At 41.7% G+C, this 22,223-nt stretch overlaps 1 long non-coding RNA gene across 1 annotated transcript; it reads right to left on the bottom strand.

Annotated features, from left to right (window-relative positions):
• Positions 1 to 545: 545 nt before the first annotated feature.
• LOC119147012 lies at positions 546 to 20,570 on the bottom strand. Its single transcript, XR_005103919.1, has 3 exons — positions 20,445 to 20,570; positions 6,165 to 6,214; positions 546 to 2,241 (listed from the first exon to the last, which is right to left on the bottom strand). It is a non-coding gene; the product is annotated as an uncharacterized LOC119147012 (long non-coding RNA).
• Between the last annotated feature and the right edge of the window lie 1,653 nt (positions 20,571 to 22,223).

Consider the following 22,223-nt stretch of genomic DNA (forward strand, 5'->3'; position numbering starts at 1 on the left):
ATGCAACATCTGAAAATACCTTTAACGCCACTGGTAAAGAAAATCCATTTTTTTAAAATCTCAGGATTTAATGAATGCAGGAATGTGTTATTCCTTGCAGTCATTATTTTGAAGATTATCCCAGGTTATTAGATTTGATTAAAGGATTTTACGCTTGGCTTGCTTGAGAGCTGAGGATTAAGCAATAAGGAGCTTTCTCCTATGCTGTATCTTTGAGCTTATCATTTCAGTACTGCAGGGCGCTGATTCCTTACCCATTTTTGTAAAACATACAGATTTTGTTCATTTACAGCTTATTAGATCAGTCAGAGCTATCAAGCCTGCTAGGTGATATCCTGGCTGACAAGTCCTATTCCAGGCTAGGTTTGCTTCTGTTAGCTTGACCGATGTGTGTGACCTTTGTCAATGCAGAGCACTCAGGCCATGTGGCATCTACAGGGACTTCAGTGACAGTGGGTGTGGAAATTGCCTCCCTGTTAGCAAATACACAGAAAGTTTTGGGATCAGAAGCTTTTTTATTTAACTAATATGAAGGACTTGACATTCTTCAGCTTCACCCAGAGAGAAGGACAGACACTAAGATGATTTGGGGGATGTCTGGCTGGACTGTTTGTATACCTTACTGTAGTATATACTCCTCATCTGCTTTTGCACAAGACCAGGCTTCACGTTGTGCTTTCTTCTAAAAAGTGTTTGGAGGGTAAGGTGAGGAATCCAGGTGCTCGCTTTACTGTTATAGTGGTTTCCAGGCAAGAGAAAAAAATGCATTTCCACTCTGTGGAGGCTGGAGACTGAAGATATATGTCTGTATGTCCCCTTTCTGAGGCAGTACAGAGGTGGTCAAAAGTGCATGAACAGGGTCAGAAAATCACTGTGAATTATCCTTCTGAGGAGGAAAAATTATCCTGCACATGGTTCTGCCTGCCATGTACCAGGAGTTAGGGCCAGGAGAAGTCTTCTCCAGGCTGATGAGTATATGCCTGGCTGTTGGGATGCATTTGTTCTCATCCACAGCAGTCTGTGTACTGGGGGTGTGGAGATTGGAATCCTGTCACTCACATCCCTCCCAGTTAAGCTGTGGCAGTTTCTGCAGATACTCTGCTGAAAGCATCTCTGCAGCTCAGTCTTCCCAGATACACTGTCAAGTATCAGGTTGAATTCAAGGGTGTGGGTTTGTATTTTGTGGTGTTCTTCAATTCCACTGGATGCATGTCACATAAATATGGTCTTTGTCCGTGACAAATGACTTTCCTGTCTCTAGACAGCTGCCTCAAGGTTACAGCTTGTGTTCCCCTGACACTCCCTTGTGATGGTCCTTCAGCTCATTTCCAGTGTGGGATGAAGGACCTTGGAGTTTAGGAAAAAACAAAACCTCTGTTTCTTCAACCTAACCTAGGTTGCCAACAGAAGTGGCCCAGCAGACTGTCCAGGCTGCTTTTTGTTATTTCAAGACCTTGCATGCTTACAGATTCCTTGGATGTTCTTTTAAGCATGTGGACTGGCGGTCACTTCAGTGTTAAACCTAAGTGTACAGAAGCAGATAAATATAGTTGCTGAGCTTTCACAATTGCTAATGCGTTTAATTGTTACTGTCCCATCTGACTTGATGTTCCCACTTTGGTCTTTGACTTTGATTTTTTTTTTTCTCCAGCTTTGACCTCTTTTCTGTATCAAAGAGAAAAACAGACACCATTCTCTTACTTTTTATTCCCTGAGGTCAGTTCATAACTTATTCAGCCTATTAATTGTGTGTTGCATCGTGCTTGGCTTATCTTTCTTCAAACAACTCATTTGCAGAGTTGCAGTTCGGTCTTGTTGCTGGAGTTCTGCTGCTAGTTCTCATTTAAAAGGACTTAAACCCACATTTAGCAGAAAACAGTGTCTGTAGCTAATAACCCATGGGAGCTCAGGGAAAGCTCTTGATTGTGCAGTGAGTCAACTTCTAATATGTAAGGTGGTCCGGGTGGTGATGGGGGCATAGGAGGAAAATGTTACAGCAATGCTGGAGGAAAGGTGTGAAAGGGAGCCAAGACATTTCTAATGCCGTTGATCATGTATATTCCTTTGCTTTTCTTACTTGCCATTGCTTGCCAGGACCCTCCTTCTCCTTTACATACTTTCCTCGGTAGAGGCATTTTGACAGGTTTGATGGTACAAGGGTGCATGTTTCCACATAAGCAAAATGCTCTGTTCAGCTGCTTTTCTCTCTGCTGTCCCTTTGTAAGGTTGGGAGGGATGGACCTGGGTAACCCGGGGGAGCAATAAACAAATTACAGTGACTAATAATTCAGACACCCTTCCTGGCTGAAACACATCATATTTGTTTGGTTTTGGTTTTTTGGTTGGGTTTTTTTTTTTTGGTATTGTTTTAATCATCCAATTAAACTTATTAAAATATAAACCATATTCAGACATCAAATGCCTTTCACCTAAAATAACTTTAGGTAGAACCATTTTATTTGTGTTCTTAGACCTCCAATGAAGAGTAATGATGGTAAATCATTAGTGTATGTTCTGCCATTTTAAAAATTAAATCTGTGCCATGATGTGTTTTACTGTTTTATAGCTATTATAGGAAGCCCCTTGGGATGTTCTCATAAAAGGTGCCCCATAAATTTTATATAGCCTTGTACTGCATTACAGTTTATTGCAATATTCCAGCTTTTCAAAAAACCTCCAAGGCATCATTTTTTTTCCTAAGGCCTCCATGGGAGAAAGACATCAAAATTTGTGTTGGCAATTTCTATTGCAAACACCTACCGTTTGCAATTGTCATCTCTGCTCCCAGTGACATATTGCCTTCTGTCATTTTCAATGGAAAAAGCTTAGGAGAAAAAGATACAAAGGGAAATAGAGCTGCAAGAATAAGAGGGATCTCTTTTGTAGGTATTTCTTCGGTGTCTGATTATACATCGGTTGGTTTCTCTCTGCTTGTTTTACCTTCCCACTGAGCTTCAGCATGCTTTCCTGCAGTTCAGCTACTTCTATAAAGACAGGTGAAGCCACAACCTACAGGGGAGTGCAGCGGCAGATGCTGGGTGTGATCCACATGCTCCCAACTCCTCATCATTGCCCCTAGGGTAAAAGAGTCAGCCCTGGGGCAGCATTGAAGCTTTGGGGACATTGCCCCATAACCCCTCGTGGTAGGAACAGAGACATGCTGATTCTGTCAAGCCTCTGAAGGCTTGTAGACCCTACAGAGAAGAGGAAGGATGGTCTCATGGATGCTGGCCTGAAATTTACTACATAAACTTAATTCTGCTATATATCACAATGCACTGTCTGTATATTAGTATAACATTAGAAGAGGGCAGGTTTTTAATTTTTTTTTAAATTTAAAAAAAAAAAACAACAAAATTTGGGGGTTTTTTAGGTCTGAAGAGGCAGATCCTCTGTGCATTTTCAGTATAGGGATGCTGCAATGTTCTGGGGTGTTTCAATGGTAAAATATAGAGGTGGCTATGGGGAGGAGACTGTGGGGACAGGTGGCATCTCACTGAGTGTGTGGCACCCAAGGCAGTGCTGCCTGACGGGAAGGGAGTCTGTCAGGAAAGCAGTGCTGCTGGTGTCTGCGATTCTTGCATTCCAGAAACAACAGCTGCTCCGGCTCCAAGCTTTGATGAGGAGGGATTGCAGAAACCCAGCTGCTCAAAATAGACTTTTGCAGACATTGGGGAATACAGAGGAACTTCCTTTACACTGTGAATACTCTTCAACATCACATCAGTTGTTTCTTAATGTGGAAATGAGTTTGCTGCTAGTGCTTTGCTTAAGGATTGAAATTAGTCTTTGCTTGAATTACTTTGGGACATGCAGGAAGGATATACTTTCCAGGTCTTTCAATTTCTTCAAGATCCATCAATGCTTTTCCTTAAAGCCTTACTTGCAATGTTTCTCAATTATCAATTAAAATGCTCCCCTACTTTCCAAGTTAAGATCAGAAAACATTACAAACCAGAATTCTTAAAGCTGCTTTCAGAAGGGTCTCATGAGTTTTCAGGCTCCCGATGTTTCTGAGCACTTGTCAGCCTTTTCAGTTATTTTTGGCAGAACTGGTGATGTGCCAGCTAACTCTGCCCATCTTCAGATCTCAGTCAGTACAGGACATATCAGAGTTGCTGCCTCTGAGCAAATTGCTTGAGAAGTAATATCTCTTAAGTTGTGCCTTTTGAATGATGCATATATCTCCTACCCCCTTCGACACCCACTTCAGCTATGATCTAATTCAAAGGGTAAACTAAAACTGGAAAAGGAAAGACTGTTTCAAAGCATGTTCACTTGAAATTTTGCCTCCTGAGTTCTTCCCTTGTGATCTGGTTTTGCTGTTGTATTAGGTGTGCTGTTGTTCCTAATGCCTCCGTAAGCCCATTTACGGTTCTACTATTTGCTGTGCCTGATTCTGTTCATCATTATTTTCCCTCCTTGTCAGCAATTTTAACCACGGCGATGAAACCAGATTAAAACTATTTAAATATGCTAATATGGTGTCAGGCAATTGAATGGCTTCTTATAAACGATTCAGAATCAAACACAGCTTCCTGTGCCTCACACAGCTGCACCTTATTAGCTTTGATATTTCTGCTTGTCAAATACATTATATTGCCACTTACTTTCTTTGTGGTCTGACTTACCCTTTTGATTGCTCTCAGTCTATTTCACATTCTTCCCAAATTGCAGTCCTGTGTTTCTCTCATCACAAAAGTGGCTTCATAAAACTGCACCACCAATTGCACCTGATTGCATTTCTTATGCATCATAACCTACCACAGAAACAGGTGATCGGCCACGAACAGTTAAACTGTCATGTTAAACAGTTAAACAAGCCGACTGATGGGCTTAAAAGGCTAAATCAGGAATTCTTGGCATCCATTTTGCAACTAGGAAGACTGGAGATTTAAATTCAAACTTTAGAAAACACTGACTAGCAAGACATAGGAATGCACTGGTAGCACAGGGTTGCCAAATCTGCCACTGAGGGGTTTCAGCACGACACCATGACAGTTACAGGGCTGATTTTATTGCCAAGCTTAATTTGGTCAGCTAGAAGTAAGACTTTATTTCATGCTCCTGGCTAACCTAATTATGGTAACAAAACATCGTGCATTAGCAGCCTCCAGTGTAACCCTAAATGGAAAAGACAGCCCAGATCCCAGCAGAGAACCTGGCCTCTTTCATAATTCTGTCAGAGTTAGAAGGGGTGGGAATAGGAAAACAGTGTTTCTGGTTTGTGGTTGCAGCAGAAGTGGTTGTCCTGCGTGGAGTTCTGCGGCGGACACAGGCTTTGCTAGAGGATGGGATCTCTAAACAGCTTTCCTCAAGAAGTTGTTGTTTTCTGCAGTGCTTACAAACCAAGCTAGTGAAGAAACTGCAAGTTCATAACATAAGAATTGAAAATACTGGATTTTGGGGGGGTTTAGATTGCATTGTTTAGAGAAAACTAATTTGTGAAATCTTAGAGCAAAAGTTTTCCCAGATATTAACATTTCAGAAAAATTAGGAAAGTCTAATTTTATGTATTGTCTTTTTGCAACATTGTCATGAACCCCTGTGTACTATGCTGTGCTGTTGTAAACCCATAGGTTAGGCTGGGACATGTATATACAAATACTTATTTGCAAGAGACTTTAAGTCTACACACATGTAGCAGTGGTTAGATCTCAACTGCGATGTTATATACATATATTGGTAAGACACTTAAAGAAAATGCTGAGCAGTCATAGACACCCTGGAGAATGAACTGTGGAAGGAGAGGCCTAGAAAATCTGACCTAAGTCTTAAATTTGCTGAAAATAGGGAGTACGAGTTTTGCAGTGCTCCAGGAGCTGGACAAGAAGTAATGAGCTTAACATGCAGAAAGTGAAATTCAGGTTAGAATTACATTCAGGTCAGGAAAAAGTCTTCTTGGAAGAGCTTTAGAGCTGTGTGGGAGATGTACAGTACCCATCACTGGAGGTCTCCAAGAAGCACTTAGTTCAGCATTGCTTAGGATGATTAAGGTACAGCAGATCCTCAGCTGGGACATAGCCTGTAGGTCTGCTAGAGCCCCATGTTTTCTAATTAATGAATCAAACGGGGTAATAATAAAGTATAAAGCCACACACACAAAAAAATCACAATAATTTATCATTTCAAATAAAATACAAACAAAAAAAAGAAAATAATACCTGGACGGCCAGAAACTCTTCCTTTGAGAATGAATTCCCAATTCTAGACTCTGCATAAATAAATGGTAGATGAATTCCATAAGAATTGAGGAAAGAGTTGGAGAGATCAAATAACATGCACATCATTCTTTTCTAAGCAAGATGCCATTTGCATACTTTGTACCACAACAAATATAAAAGTGCAGTAATTTGCCAAGTCTGTTTTTACTCAAGCAAAAATGTCTCTTACTGTCACCTACACCCAATATAGCCTCCTTGAAGGTGAGCTGGGAGAGAGTGAATTGCCTTTGTCAGAAGAAGCAGGTTGTGTGTTGAGGCTACCTTGGGATGCCTTGTCTCGTTACATCACCACTGCGTGCACCTAAGGAAGTTTTTCATGAGGTAACCAAAATCCAGCTCTTACAGGGATTTAGTCCAACACGATGAATCATGTCTGCTACCCAGGCATGAGATTAATCTTGATCCCATTGCTACTACTCATATAAGCAGGAGCTCACTTAATGTAGGAGCAGGCATCAAAAGCGGGCAAATAATTTTATTAATTTTCTGCCCTGGTATGCATAAATGAATCTACATGCACAAGATTTGCCTCTGAGTTTAAAGAGCTGATGGAAATAAATCAGTGTCTATAAAACCAAGAGAGAAACGTAATTAATGCCTTAGTGCACTCTTCTCCAAATAAGAAACCTCCAGCAAAACCGAGAAAGCTGCACCTGCAAGCGGCTGGATAATGTAAAGTGTCACTTACAGCCTCGGCTAATGGAGCTCTTGGTGCATAAAACGATGAGCTCCTAGCCACAGGGTTTATGGAAGATGTTAAATTGTTTAAAGCCTATGAACACAAGCTGAACTGAACTTGCTGCTCGCTTTGCCAAGTGATCTGCAAAAGGGAGATTTAAATGGGAGATGGCAGAAAGCTGCTGCCCTGGCTCCTATCCCCCTCCCCAGCCAGAGCAAGGCTCCTCTTCAGCGTTTTCTAGTGTTTGTCTATATATGATCTGTGATTGAGAGGGACAGATCTGAAGATAATTACACACTATTTTAAACATAGCTTTGAATTAATACAGAATTAGTGTTGGGTACTGAAGTGCTGTTATTCCTTTGTCGAATTATTATTGTCTTGCTGAGCTGGACCAGCCAGAAGATGTTTCTTCTTTTCTCACATAGACTTATGCTGCAGTGTTCTGTGATTAGAGCAGCAGAAAAGCTGTATTTCAATATCTGCCAGAAATCTTAATGTAAATGGACTTTAAAAACATCATTCCTTTTGTCAGCTTTTCACTGAAATTCTCAGCTTTAGTTTTGAATTTTGTACTTCATTTTCACCTATTTATATTCCAACCTGTGGCTTCAATAACACAAAATAGTGTATTTTATTTCTTTCCTGTTCGTTCCATTTTGTGTGTCCCAAAGCTTCAATGCCAGGTCTCAGCTATGAACCGTGGCACTGATTTAAATTCAGTTCCCTGAAAGATGTAATTAGGTTGTGGTCTGCAGAAGATCTGCTTTCCTGGAGTTTGGTTTCACAGAAGGTACAATTGGAGGAAACTTCCATCTCTATGAATGAGCAGCACTAGGCACAGCAGAGTCTTAGTCTTGACTCCAGTCTTTAGGACCTTTTTAGTAAAAATAAATAATAATTAAAAAGTGGTTAGAAGAACATAATTACAGAGCTGTTACTCAGCATCCACAATCAAGTATTTCCCCTGGCATCATTGTTAATAGTGTTCAGCTAATCCTTTGAAAAAGTTTTTACTGCTTATACTAAATTCAATTTATTTTCCATTTTTACTTCTATTTATCTGTTTTTATGACAATGAAAGCTTGATCCACCATTATGTATGATGTATGATCTTAGTATGATCCATTTTTGAACATTTTAATCTGATTATACCAGCAGCGTAGCACAGAGAATGTGAGCAGCAGGACATTGTCTGTCTTTTCTCTTGTGGGTAGTTTGTTTCAGGGGGTATTTCTATTTTTTTTAATGAAAACAAATGAAATGGCAGTGCTGAAGGGGAATGTAGGAGAAGAAAGGATTAAGTACAAGGTTTAAATGGGTTAATAACAGCCAGGCAGAGTAGTTGTGTGAGACCTTATTAGCATCACTCCCTCCCTGGATGGTATAACCGTTCAGGTGGGGATGGCTCCCCAGTGCTCTGGTCATTCATTTTTACTGGCTCTGTATAAAACCATAGATCTAAGAGAAACTTTAGGAAATAAGATACCAGTAATGCTATCAAAAGTGACAAGCCACAGACCAGACCAGACCAGACCTGTTTTTGATGTTATGTAGATAACCCGAAGCTGATGCCTTGTTGACTTTCAAGAAGAGTAAGACCTGAAGGCTGGCGATTGAGGGCCAGGGTAGTTGTATCGATGAGTATTTGGCTGGCCAAATGCAGGTGGGGAAAAGAAGTTTCTGCAGCCACAGCTTCTTCCTTTACCCTTGAGCAGTGCAGTGGCAAAATTACATGTGCAACACAACCACACTGCAAAGCTTTTGTCAGCACAGCTGTTGGTCACAAATCACAGCTTACCCGGCGGCTGGGTGAAAGTTGTGTAGCAGCAGCTGGTGACAAAGATCTCTGCTATTGGCCCTGTTCCTCCAAAAAACCCTCCTGCTGTAGCAATTCTGGCAAAACAAGGAACCCAGACCTTGCTTTGCTTATGACAGCGTAGATGCTATTAAAAGTTAATATCAGAACTATTTCATCCTAAAGCTGCTCCACTAAGTTGTATTGGGAACTAGTTTACAAAGCTTGAGCAGAGACAAGGTTGAGGCAGTTTTCCTTTGGACATAGTTCTCACCAGAACTTTTTAAACCTTGCCAAAACCTTTCTTGGCTGTTCAGTCTTAAGAGTGATGTGTTATAGAGGTACCAAGCTGTAGAGGTTTATAAAAACAGTATCGCATAATAAAAGAACCACACAAGTTATTCATTACCCAGATAATACGAATAAGGTAAAAATAAATAGTTATAAATGGAAGTTAAAAAAATGGTCATTTCCCTGTAAAGCATCTTGTAACTTCTTGCTGCACAGCCATATCCTGGTCAGCTCAAATCACCACTTTTCTCTGTGACACAGTAAGCTCCAGATGTGACAAACTGATTCCATAAGATCATTTCCCCCCCTCCCCTCGTGTCTGCACTTATTGCAGAGTTCTTGTGCATTTGTGTACCCATGCAGCAGACATTAGGGGACATTTTGCTGGCGAGCAAGGTATGTGGCAAACTTCCCTTGTGTAAAGCATATGTGCACACACACAGGTCTGCTACCACCGGCTTCTCACCAGCTAAGACACACCAAAGATATTATTGGACAAGGTTTTAAGCTTCTCTTTGCCTCAAGTCTTTTACTGTATCGAGGCTTCAAACTCACTAACAATTTTTCACAATCATTACCCCCAACTCCTAAAACCCCTTGCCCTGTAACGTAAGGGTTTGGAAAACATACGAGTTCCCCGAGGGGTGACCATCTCAGGGTCAGCTACCATATCCCTAGCCTGGAAAAAATGTGAGTAGAGCGATTTAGCTTCGCTTCCTCCTCCACAGATCAGATTAACTTGAATTGCATCATGTTTGTGGCAGGCTGTGAGTTGCCTATTCAGAGCTGGAAAGTGTGGGAGTGTGTTCAAATCCTCCTGTCAAAATCAGAATCAAGATCAGTTCAGACATGGAAAAGGTGGAAATCTTGGTAAGCTCCATGCAAAAAAGACGAAGGAAAGAGAGAGAAAAAAAAAAAAAGGAGTAAGTTAGCAGGCACATCTGTGAGAGCAAGAAGCTGCTCTGCACATCAAGGCAGAGGGGTGCAAGCTGAGTGGAGTCTTGGTGCAGGAGAGAAACAGCAGGAAAAAAGATATTATAGGCAGATTTATGTTGGACCTTTAAAGAAAAAAGTGGGAGATCTGGACTTGATCTATTAGGAAAGAATACCTGGATTCAGTTGGACAAACAATAGGAAGGAGGTTAATGGACCTCTCTGGGCAACGTTGAGGACTCTGGCTTGTATGTCACTCCAGCCAGCCCTGTTTCCCCTGACCCTCGTATACTGAAGCATGGACCTGCTAGGAAAGCAATCAATGGAGAGGGGCCAGAGCACAGAGAAGGTGGCGAGCAGCTGGGGTAATGCGGGTGTAAGTGTGGCTAAAGGAAAAGGCAGTCACAGAGCTGCTGAGATCCCTGATCCAGCTGATCAACGTATTTTTTGTAAAGCTAAAAGCTCTTAAAGAACAGTCTCCATTTGATAGGCAAGAGGAGGGAATCCTGCAAACTGATTAATCTTTCCCAAAGAGGACTAATAGCTCATACAAAGGCAGAATTATGTCCTAGCTCTTCTGCCACGAGCCGTTGAACTCACAGTGAAATATGAAAATCCCATTTTTGGCCGGATTGGATTAGTTAAACAACTGCATCTATTAGCAAAGCTTAAGGCACTGTGAGATACAGTTATCCCATGGAAAATAGTGTGCTGCAATATAAAAGGTAGGTTCATTTGGCATTCTTGATGCCTAATGGCTTTGAAACGGCTTTTGTTAGAACAGTGTGTGGGGGAGGGAGGGGGGGGGGCTTATGAATAGAAGCAAAAAAACTTTCATATATACAGTGTATATATTAACTGTGAAATGACTTAGGGAACATAAAGAACATAGTTTTCCCTTGGTAGTCGGTTCTTTCTATCATTTTGTGTTGGATTCTTCCTCCATTGTCATGTTGTCAAAAATAGGATGGAAAACATATGTTAGACAAATGGACAACTTGCATTCCAGCTCTGTCACATTTCATTTCTCAGTGACAACGTCCCACCTGGGACATGACAGAGGAGACAGGTACCTCAACCCAAATTTTCAGAGTAATTTTGATCCAAAAAAAAAGAAAAGAAAAAAGATTTCTAAAATAATGTTATTACAGTCTCATATTGTTTCCATGAAGAGGGAACAAAACATTTTCACCCATGTATTAGGGATGTGCACCCAGCTCTGCCTCTGAATTTGCCGCAGCAGACAGCTTGCTGGGGTAGGGCAGGACAAGCTGCCCTGGGAGGTTGCATCTGCCTGGGACGCTGCACGGGGAGCTGCAGTAACAGCATGTGTGGAAATGATGTGGTTACCAGTTCTGCCCTGGGACTGTCCAGTAGCTCCCCTACTGCACATAACATTTCCATGGTTTCAAGAGCTGGTCTACTGACTCCTTAAATTTTTAAAGTAGTAGGGTTTTTATCTTGCATTTATATTTCACGGGTATGCCACTGTTCCCCATAAGCAGACTTCACAGCATGGACTGTGTAAAGAGCTTGCTTAGTTTTCCTTTTGTTTCAGCTGCGTCTTGTATTTGCAACACGCAGCTGGGAGCACTATAATGGGATATTAATTGAATTGTAAAGACCATTTCCAGCGGATTAAAAAAGTAATAGAAACATTAGACTCAGGTTCTGCCTAAAAATAAAATTCACTGTAATATGCTAAATTTTAATGGATAGTTTCTGTAACGCTTGGGTGTAAAGAGTCTTCTAGACTAGGAGTATGTGGAAATATTAGCAGTCTGTGCTTAATGGTATTGCAGCATCCCAGTCTGTGTCAATATATCACAACGAATCCCTACATCAATACTTATTTTCTTTACGTACTTGCAAGACTGAATGATTAATTTAGCAGTTAAAAATAACAGAATGACAATTCCCTACTGGAGACCGCTAGAGGAGCAGCATGATTCCCTTTTCAGTAGGGCTGGAAGCCCATATGTTTTGTTACATCTTGTTTCCAGATAGTGCTGCTTAGGTGGTTGCTCAATCGGTTGAACAAAAGGTGATGCACGAGGGACTCATGGTGCTCAAAGTGAGGGATCATGTGACCTCTGCCTTCTCGTATTTCCACTGGATGTGGAAGATGGGGCAGGGGTTATCGTCTCAGTACACGGCCTGCCGAATCCTTTTCTGGAGCTCAGAAATTCCTGTACCACATTCATGCTTTGGACTGTTGTTTGGGTTTTTTTTTTTTTTTTTTTTTTTTTTGTTTTTTTTTTTTTTCCTGCACAGCTTTCAGTATTTTACTCAGTCATTGTTCAGCTGTCTCTTGAGATGGAGAGTCCAGCATTTTACTATGTTTATGAGTATTTTATAATACCCATACAAAATACGCTCCTTGTTTAGAGTCTGAAATTCATAGACTCATAGAATAGTTTGTGTTGGAAAAGACCTTTAAAGATCATCTAGTCCAATGCCCCTGCAATGAGCAGGGACATCTCCAACTAGAACAGGTTGCTCGGAGTCCTGTCCAACCTGACCTTGAATTTTCCAAGGATGGGGCATCTACCACCTCTGTGGGCAACCTGTTCCAGTATTTCTCCACCCTCATTGTACACATTTTCTTCCTTCTTTCTAGTCTAAATCTACCCTCTTTTAGTTTAAAACCATTATCCCTTCTCCTATCATAAAAGGCCCTACAAAAAAAGTCTGTCCCCATCTTTTCTATAAACCTCCTTTAAGTAGTGAAAGGCTGCAATAAGGTCTTCTCAGAGCCTTCTCTTCTCCAGGCTGAACAACCCCAAGTCTCTCAGCCTGTCTCCATAGGAGAAGAGTTTCATCCCTCTGATAATTTTCATGAACTCCTCTGGACCTGCTCCAACAGGTCCATGTCCTGCTTCATTCTGTCTTAAACATCTCATTCTACTTTCAGAAATCCTTTTTGTCTGTGGGATGCAAGGCTGACACAGTCGCTCTCTAGGAACCAAACTAAAACCACACCAGAATCCCTGAACTAAATAATTTCAGCTATGCCCACTGACCTCCTCACAACCAGCCTTGTGTCTGCTGTTGAGCTCATGTATACAATACGACTTTGAGTGTTCAGCTCACCTTGGTTCTCAGAGCTGGACACCTTGACTTTCTGTAGATTTCAGTAGTTGAGTCTTTCCCCAGAAACCCATTTAGAGCCCTTTACTCTTTTCAGTCTTTTACCTGGGGTTTTGCTCTCCCATAACATCACCTTCTTGGAGATGATGTCCATGCCAGGCTGTCAGATGCTGCTAATATTCCTTCTGCACCACCTCTTCCCCTAGGCTGCTTCTCAGCATTTCTGCTGTCAAAACCAATTCCCTTGGACTCTGTTATGGACTTTGAAGAACAACCTGAATGCTATCACAGAGAGGCTGTTTGACACTGAGGTACTTAATGAAATGATGATGGCGAAGCTTCATTTATTGTTGATTTCACCCCTTGCCCAGGGCAACTGTAACCCTTGTAACCCTTAGAAAATGTACTGCTTGATGCAGAAATGCTAAGTGGTGAAGTGGCATTCAGTCTCCAAGAGCAGAAACAAAAGTGGTGGTATATGAGCCACTTGTTACGGTAAATTTCTGCACTTTGCATAGAAACAAGGACACAGCGGTGTGCCTGTGTATGCATTACCTCTGGGGTCTGGTGGAGGATGTCACTTTGGCAGAAATAAGTTCAAATCCCAGCCTTGCCTAGCTGATAACAATGCTTTCCTGTCCTTGTCATCCTGGATCTGGTACAATTAGGGCGGAATTTATCTCTTCAGGCATCCATCTCCAGTAATAACTGTGTTTTCCACCCCCAGCCTCTGGTGTGAGTTGCAGGAAAATGCAGAACCCTTGCCAAATTTTCTTTCTGATCAGTTCTGTACAGAGGAGGTATTACAAATGGTTCGTTTCCCAGACATGTGGAGTAGTGGAAATTGTACTTTCTAATTAAAGATGGAATTGCCACTTAAGTAGCCAGACAGGCATTAAACCACATTCTGATCTGAAGGAAATGGCTCCATGTCAGAAAACAGGCATAAATCAGCTGGAGAGATGAGCTTGAAAGTGGTTTGGTGGGTTGGTATATAAAGGACAGCTCTCAGAGCTTTTCTAAATAGCCTGTGTTCAGTTAAGAAATAACTTGAAATACTGAAAGGATATGCTTCAGACAAGCACTAATTACTCAGCTTGATGCAGGAGTGTCTTTGATAAAGGCAAGAAATTCTGTGGCCAGGTGACACAGAAGATAAGAGCTGATGTTATAATTGGTCTCATAGGATGTTGCAACCCATGGACACTGCAGGGAGGGGGAGAAGAATGTGATAGGAAATTTGCTTTGGGAGACAGCTGAACCTGTGGATGTCAAGACTTAAGGAAAACAATCAAGAGTTTAATTCAAAATGGGAAAAACATTTGCATTTAAAATATCGGGCCTTTTCATGCTTCTCCCTCTCCAGTTAGCTGCTGTAACTGCATTGAAAGATTCAGAAATACAAAAGATACTTACCATAGATCACATCTCCATCACTTTGTTAGTAAAAGATAATTTCTTCCAGAAAGACCACTATTATGCGCCACTGCCCCAGCACTCTGCTCTGTGGATAAGCCCCCGAGAAATCATATTATGTTAGTGGAGGAAGGTAAGAACTGCAATGTTGGTGGAATTGGTCCCACGTATCTGAAGATTAGACTTTTAGTCAGAGGGATTTTGTCACTTGTGACCTTAATTCCCTCACCGTTATCCATGGTGGACAGTGCCTCCTGCACATGTCTCCCCAGTGACACCAAAGGCAGTTTGTTTTCTTTTTGTGTGCCTAGGCTTCGTTTAGCGCAGTGGGGAGGACAACGGTGTCTAAGGGTTGAAACGGCGTGTGGGCTTTCCTGTGAGTAGGTGGAGACAGCAAAGAGTTGCTCTGTGTTTTTTCAGTGCTCACTGGCAGAAAATACCTTCTTGCAAGTTGTCTGGAGCCATTAGCATTTCAATTGTATTAGTGTGCTTCCTTCATGCATGTAATCACAGCCCTTGCCACTGCTTCTCTTAGAGGAAATAATTATCGAAGAGAGAAAGGAGACCTCAAGGTCAGTTTTCTATCCGAGTGCTTTGTATTTCAGACACCAGCAGTGACACAAGCCCTGGGACCTCCCCGGTGAGCCTCACCTGCCTAAAAATAGGTGTCTCGTTGGTGGAAAGCAGTGTTTCCACACATGTCCTCCATATGAGTGATGGAAGTTTAGACGCTTGCCTTGACCTTGTCACTTCCACATGGTTCCTATGGGGTGGAATGAACCCTTCCTTTACTGATTAAAAGGAATTTTCTCTGCTCTCCAAAAAAATGTGCCTTTCAAAGGGTTGGCAGTTGGTGTCAATGGGATTTCTTTATGCTTGGTACAAGTCAGTCAGACTAGAACTTGGAGATTTATGTATTTATGTACTTTAAAAGAAATTTACAGGTAAGTAAAACGGTATGACATCGGGCTTGACTTCCCTGTTTGAGGCTTTGCCCAATTTTTTTAATCTGTGGAAAGTGGGAGCAAACTTTGTTATTCTAAAATGCACTCAGGTCTCACCTTTCAATATGTAGAAAAATGACATAAAGAGCGAAGGAAAATTCAGTCCCTTAAACCTATTACATTAGGACATTGAATAGTCTCCGTTCCTTATATGATGGCAGCTGCTTAGCTGTGCTGCACAAAAGGGCGTGATGGCCAGGTTTTTTTGACACCGTTAAAACCTCCTCCTTTTTCTATAATACTTCATGCTGCACTTTCCCTGGGTTTTTGCCTGCCAATTGTTGCACCCATTGGCTCGTTGTAAATATTTTTCTCTTTACATGTCAGTCAGAGGGGAGCAAACTTTCAGGAGAAGCAAATGCCAGATGGAATTTTTGTAGCTTTTTGTGGACTTTTCGGAGCCAATGTCTTTTTCCCTTCCTTTCATCTGAGAATTAACGAAGGCTGCCTTGAAGATCTAGCATTGTTTATACTTACCCATGTGGAATAGCAGGGCTCAAAACTTCGCTGGTTTTGCTATCATTGCGCTCTGAGAGATGTGCTGTGAGGATAGGGACTCGACATAACATTTCTTTTCCTGTCATCTCTGATGATGCAGATGCACAAACGAGGTTCTAGCTGTTTACTTGCATGTTAATTTTAAGCTTAATTAGTAACACAAGGGGTGTGGGGAATTACTGTTTGACAAATGGAAAAAGACACATTCAGTAGGAAAATGAAGCAATGTTTACTTTTAAGCTCCTAAGAGGCTGTTGCAAACTATGAAGAGAAAAGGAAAACAAAGTTGAACTATAGGAAAAGTACTGAGAATGTTTCCTTTGAAGCATTCATTCCTGAACTTTAGAAGGCTAACGACTACAAATATAAAGAATGCAGCAAATTTGTCCTGTATTTCATTTGCTAGAGGAACAAGAGCCAGTTTGAACCTGGATGTTCTTTCACCAAAGATATGGGACTAAGTTACAAAGAAGGAAACATTGGCTATAACCTCTGTGCTGGTTACATCTTCCTCCTAAAAGTCCTACTTACTTCCTCCTACCTGGTCAAGTTGTTCAACTGACAGAGAGAGATTTACATTTTAAAAAGGTTTTGAGACATTTATACTCTTCTTCAAAGTTTCCTCAGTTTTATTTTGAGGGTCTTACCCCATCCATCAGCCATATCAAATCACAGTGGAGCACCTGATGTATTTTCTCCTAGGGGTCACCTGTTTGGGTGCTTTCCTGTTTATGACTGTGTCTTTGTCCCAAGACTTCCTTATCTTCTCTTAGTGTTGTCCAGACATGTAGGACTTCTTCAAGTTAAATGGATTTCATAAAATAAATTTCATGCTTAGGTTAGCTTCTACTTAAAAACCCTGTACCTCTGCTAGACCCACTTCTTTTCTCTTTCTCTTGCACTGATTTATTTGTTCCCTTCTGTTGGCTATGTTCAACCCAAAGCCAGACTTTGGCAAATAACAAAAGTGCATTTCTACTGAAGGATATGCTTGGTCTCCCTGTGGCCAGCAGGTAAATCACAAGCTACATGGAGAGGCTGGTTGAGGATCCAGCCTTCCCTTTCACAAGGCTGACAGCCATCCCACTCTGCTGCCCTGTATGTACTGAGGCTGTAGAAAGGGATCAGGGGAGCCTGAGAGCTGGGCTAGCAAACCTTGGCTTGGGATTGAAGTCAGGAAATAACAGAAGAAAGCATTCTATATAATTTTATTTTGGCCCCTCTGTGATTCCACACACACTTTATTCTAGCCTTGTGTTGGGTAAACAGTCAATAAAAGAGCCACGACTGGAGCACAGGGACTATGGCTTGGAGGACCCCTGCCAACCTGCTTTACCCCTAAACCTTCCCCTTCCTAGCTGAAAGCAGCCGTTGTGAAGAATCTCACCTGCTGTTATTTCTAAACTCCTCCTTAGACTGCAAAATGGTGCCAAGGGTCATATAAAAGCTGTTGGAGGGTGAAGACCTGGTCTGAGGTGTAGGACGTGTACAGATGCTAAGCAACTGCACCAGTTATTTGGGGACAAGATTTAACCCTGGCTTATGTCGTACTGTTGTCCTCAGTAGTCTTAGAGGCAATATCTCACCCTTCCCTGCTGTACATGCCACTCACTCACCTGGAAACATGGAACAGCAAGATCAAAGTGCGTGCAGCAGCTACATTGCACTTGCAAGGTACTTTAAAGTTTTGCACTTGTGTTCTCGGGAAGACTGCAAGCTGTCAGTTGTACAACCTCAGCAAAACATGATGGCTTTGCTCCACAGCTTGCTTTTGATTCTGAGTGACTCTGGAGGGCAAGCACTTGATTTATTGTTGGAGGAAAAGACTGTAAAAGCTCAGTAGCAGCAGGTGAAGGGTGGGAATTACTATGCAGCTTATGCATCAAAGCGGAGAGGTCACAGTTCCTGCAGCATTTAAGCTTTGAACGGTTATCTCTTTGGAACAGTACTTTGCACAAGAAACTTGTCTCAGGTCCTCCCAGCAGCTGGGGATCCTTCTGGTTTTGTTTTGTTTAAAATGTGATTCATCAAAAGGTCACATGGAGAGGGCACACTCAGTCACCCACGTTGAAGGTTATGAGAAACAGCTCAGCACTTCTCATCACCAGGGAGGACTCCTTCCACCGCTGTCCTCCAACAGGATTCTCCTCTTGGTGCATTTATGCCAGTGCAGGAGCACCATGCAGAGTTGCTTTGTTGCCTGGTTTGATTCTGGGAGTTGCCCTCACCTGTGCCCACTCTGCATGGACAGCAAAACCCAACAGCACCTTCTGGTTTTGCTGGTCCCTGGGAGACCTCCCATAAAGACATTAGGGGCTTCTTCCATTTCCCCCACCCCCAGCTCTGTCACTGAAACTTCAATGGCCAATTGTTGTTAACATTTGGTATAAGCGTTGGTGTTCAGCATGTTTCTTCTTGCATGTACAAAGAGTTGAAGAGTAAAGAGCACGTCTCTGCCAGGTATCTATTCTGTATTGATCTGCAGACCAGGTTTGAAGACCATATGGGTTGTAAAACCTGTTGATGTGGGTTTTGTATATATGTGGGTTTGTGGTTTGTTTTTTTTTCTCCCCCTTAGAAAAATACAACTTTGGTATTTGGCATTGGGCTCTCTTCTGTTCCTTGCTAAACTGGTGAGTGTTGAGAGAAATTTTGGTGTGGCTGGTAGTGAAGCGAATTACTTGGGGCTTCTGAGTGGAGCAGCTGGCTGCACATAGATATGGCTTCATTGTTGTGTATAAGCTGATCTATACAATTTTAATTCTGCTGGTTTACACCTCCCCTGAGAAACCATTTGCTTTTCCTTGAAATAACAGGGATTGCAATGGAAAATGGATTGGATCCCAAATGCTGTAAGTCTTTTTTCCTGGTTTTGGGAGGGACTTTCAAAATCATTGACAAAGCTACAAGCACCTACAAGAAATCTATCTCTAATGTTTACACTATGTTAACTATCTTTATGTCTGTTTTTTTAAAACCTGTTACAACTTTTCTTAGAGCTTCAAGCTGTTAGGGCATTCTGTAGTTATTTATGGATAAAGGTAGTATATGGCATATGTGGGAAACTAGTAACCTTCAGCAGCCCTCTGCTGAGTTGCTTAGAAGGAAAAAGCCCATTCTATGTTTTAAATTTACCAGCTTTAATAAAAGTAAAAGGCATAGAGAGATTTCTCCTTCCTCCTTCAGACTGAGCTGAAGCCAAATATTTTCTGTCTTCCACAAGGGACTAAGTGAAGGATGTTCGGAGCATTCTCAGCAAGGTCTTCTGAAATCACAGGGGAGGGTCTCCTTGTCATGAATTCAAAAGGCGTCAGCACAAACTCTGGTTCTCAAACCAGCACTCACTAATACTTTTCTGTCTTTATCAAGTCAGCTTTCCCTAGATCAAAGAGGGAATTTTCTAGATCTAAGAGGCATGTAAGGGTATGTGTTCTGGTCATATTCGCTATGCACAGGTTATCTGATATTGTTCCAGAAATTTTCTGGACTGCTGTTGCAGTGTTTTATTTTTCCATTGCTTAGCATTATTATTTGACCTGGCTATTTCAATGGAATGTTGATATGAAAATTATAACCCTATTTTCTTCTCCTGCAAAGAGAATGGTGGGTTTGGGTTTGATTTATTGGTTTATTTATTCATTAAATGTCAGGATGTAACTCCATTTTTGCTGGCAAAGTTTTAGGTCACAATCATCTTCTGAGTACATGGCTATTATAACTGAGTTGAATCTGACAACTTTTTGTCAGTCTTCTGCAGCTGGATAATAACTCTATTGAAGTTTGTGTAACGATTCAATCCCACTTCACCTGCTTTTGCCAGTCACTCATGCTCAAGTAAATCTTATTAATAAGACATAATGCTACAGACCTATGTTGACTTTGATCCTGTTCTGCTTTAAGGATAACTCCCACCCTTTTCCCTGTGGTATCAGTTTCCTGTTCTTTGTGCTCCTACAGATGATATACTGTATGCTTTCAGGTTTTGTGTTGGTCTTTTTGCTGTACTTCCTTTATGCATTCTGCTCACCTGATTGAAATTATTAATGTAAAACTTCCCTGCTCAAGTCTCTTTGCATTTTTATAAAAGTTCATATTGCTCCCCTCAGAGATACTCTTGTCTCCAATCTGCACAGTAACTTTCTCATGCACCTAAATTTTTCCCTCAGAAAAGAAATCCGTATCCTCTCTTAAGCTATACATTAAGATTTTTGTTCTGGTCTGTCCATTTGAATTTGGAGAATGAGAAAAGATGATTCAACTTGATCCAAATTTTTTTCAAAACCAGACGACATTTCTGTGCAGCTTGTTACTGAAACCTATCCTTATTACTGACACATTCTACTGTCTGGGAGCCCATTTAGAGACTAAGTTATCCCCCGTATTTTATAACGTATGTGGAAACAGCTGTTAGTTTCCCTGCTGGTGAATGCAGTGCTCTATTTGATTTTGTGCATTCATGCCTTTTTTTCAGCATCTTTAAAAATTATTTACAAAATAAGATTTTTACCTACTTTTAGAAAAAGAAGAGTGGTATTTTCTTCTTTCTTTCACAGACTGCTTCCACCCTTGATGAAAACCGAGCTGTTGGCACTACATCTCTTCGTGCCTCCTTACTCCAGTTCTTATATTAAGGGAGATTTGCTGGTTCTGTGTTGTCTAATCCAGTGGTTCAGGTGTTTCTTGTTAGCCTGGTTGGCTGCATTCCCATCTCTGTATGTGATGTTATAGTGCTGCTTATCAAGATGATAGATGAATAACCTGGCTCTGTGGGATCTTAACAAAAACAATACTGCATGGAAGGGAAGGATTAGTAAAGTAAATCAAAATAATGAAACAATTTATAGAAAAATTATGTTTCCTGGTCTTAATTCTGTCTGATATTCCCTTAATAGAGAAGACATTATCCTCACATATTTCCCTATCGTATCCAGATATCCCTCCTTTTCTTCTTCCCACCGTGGTGCTGTGTGTCTTACTCCTGTGTGGCTCCACAGAGGAAGTCCACATGGACCACGAGCAAGAGCAGTGGATGATTTGGACTACAAGAGGTTTTGTCTAGTAGAAGGTTGCGAGGCTCCCTGTGATGAATGGGCTGAATTTCTCTGACTCTTTGGAAAGACAGTGTGTGTATATATGTGTGGGTGTGTGAGAAAGGGCTGGCAACCCAGCAGGAGAGCAAAGCCTTCTGTTGGTGTACGCTCTTTTGGGAGGGAATGACCAACACAGCAGAGAAATGGAGGTGGAATTTTAATTTTGGCAGTGTAGGAAATAGTCATAAAGAACCAATAGTTTAAGGCTAAACACTCCATAGACCGATGCTAGAGCAGGCTGGTCTTTCTACTTACACCTTCCCCTGAGCCACCACAACAGAGTCACTGTCTTCTGCCAGTATGTCTGGACCTACACAGTTCATGGCTAATGGTCCTTTATATGAACTGAGCAAAGCTGCTTTGTTCTTTGGTATCTTGCCTTCCCTGGGGTGAAAATAATTTGCATCCACTTTTGCTTTCCTCTGCTGCTGTCTTTCCCTAGGGAGGAGCCCTGGTACTTTTCCAGTGTCTCTTATCTAGGTGTGTTGAGGAGACCTAAACACCACCACTTCTTCCTAAATCCTCTGCTGTCACTGGTAGTACTCTAGAGGTAAACATAAATCAGGACTAATGACTTTTCTTTCTCTGTGGTAACACACCTGGCTCCATTAACTTGGCCCCATCTTTCAAAAAACATCACTAGTCTGACACATTCAGGTCCTGATGTGAAAAGCTTGGTGGTGAAGGAGGAGGAGCGCCACATCCCACCCAACCTTCACACACTGTTCCTTCCCTGAAAATGCTTGTGTTTACCGATGTTGACCATGAGCATAGGGCAAGTCCAAACATGGAGCTCAGCATGAGCTGGAAAACAGCAATTTTAAATGAGAGACAATTTCCAGCAATCATCAGCAGCTGTAAGAGGTAACTCAAGGAGGCACCGCTGCCTTCCCACGCCATTAGCATCAAGGGCAGCCACTGTGTGGAGAGGGACACAATGCAAACAAAACAAGAGTCAAACTGTCTCTCCCATGGACTCTGCTCCTACCCCCCTAGAGGCACAGCTATTCTCAAGCCCCACTTTGCCTTCCAGTCTCCCGGTGAGGATGAGGGCTCTTTCCTGCTTCTTTCCATTTTATAGCCAGGATCAGTCCCGAAAAGCTTGGGAGATGAACATAGGACTCCTGGTTCAAAAGTTGCTACCGATTTTGCTGGGCTGTTGTCCTTTGCTTGTCTTTCTCCAGACATTAGGTTTGATTT

Source organism: Falco rusticolus, chromosome 4 (genome assembly GCF_015220075.1).
Source record: "Falco rusticolus isolate bFalRus1 chromosome 4, bFalRus1.pri, whole genome shotgun sequence".
Taxonomy (NCBI): domain Eukaryota; kingdom Metazoa; phylum Chordata; class Aves; order Falconiformes; family Falconidae; genus Falco; species Falco rusticolus.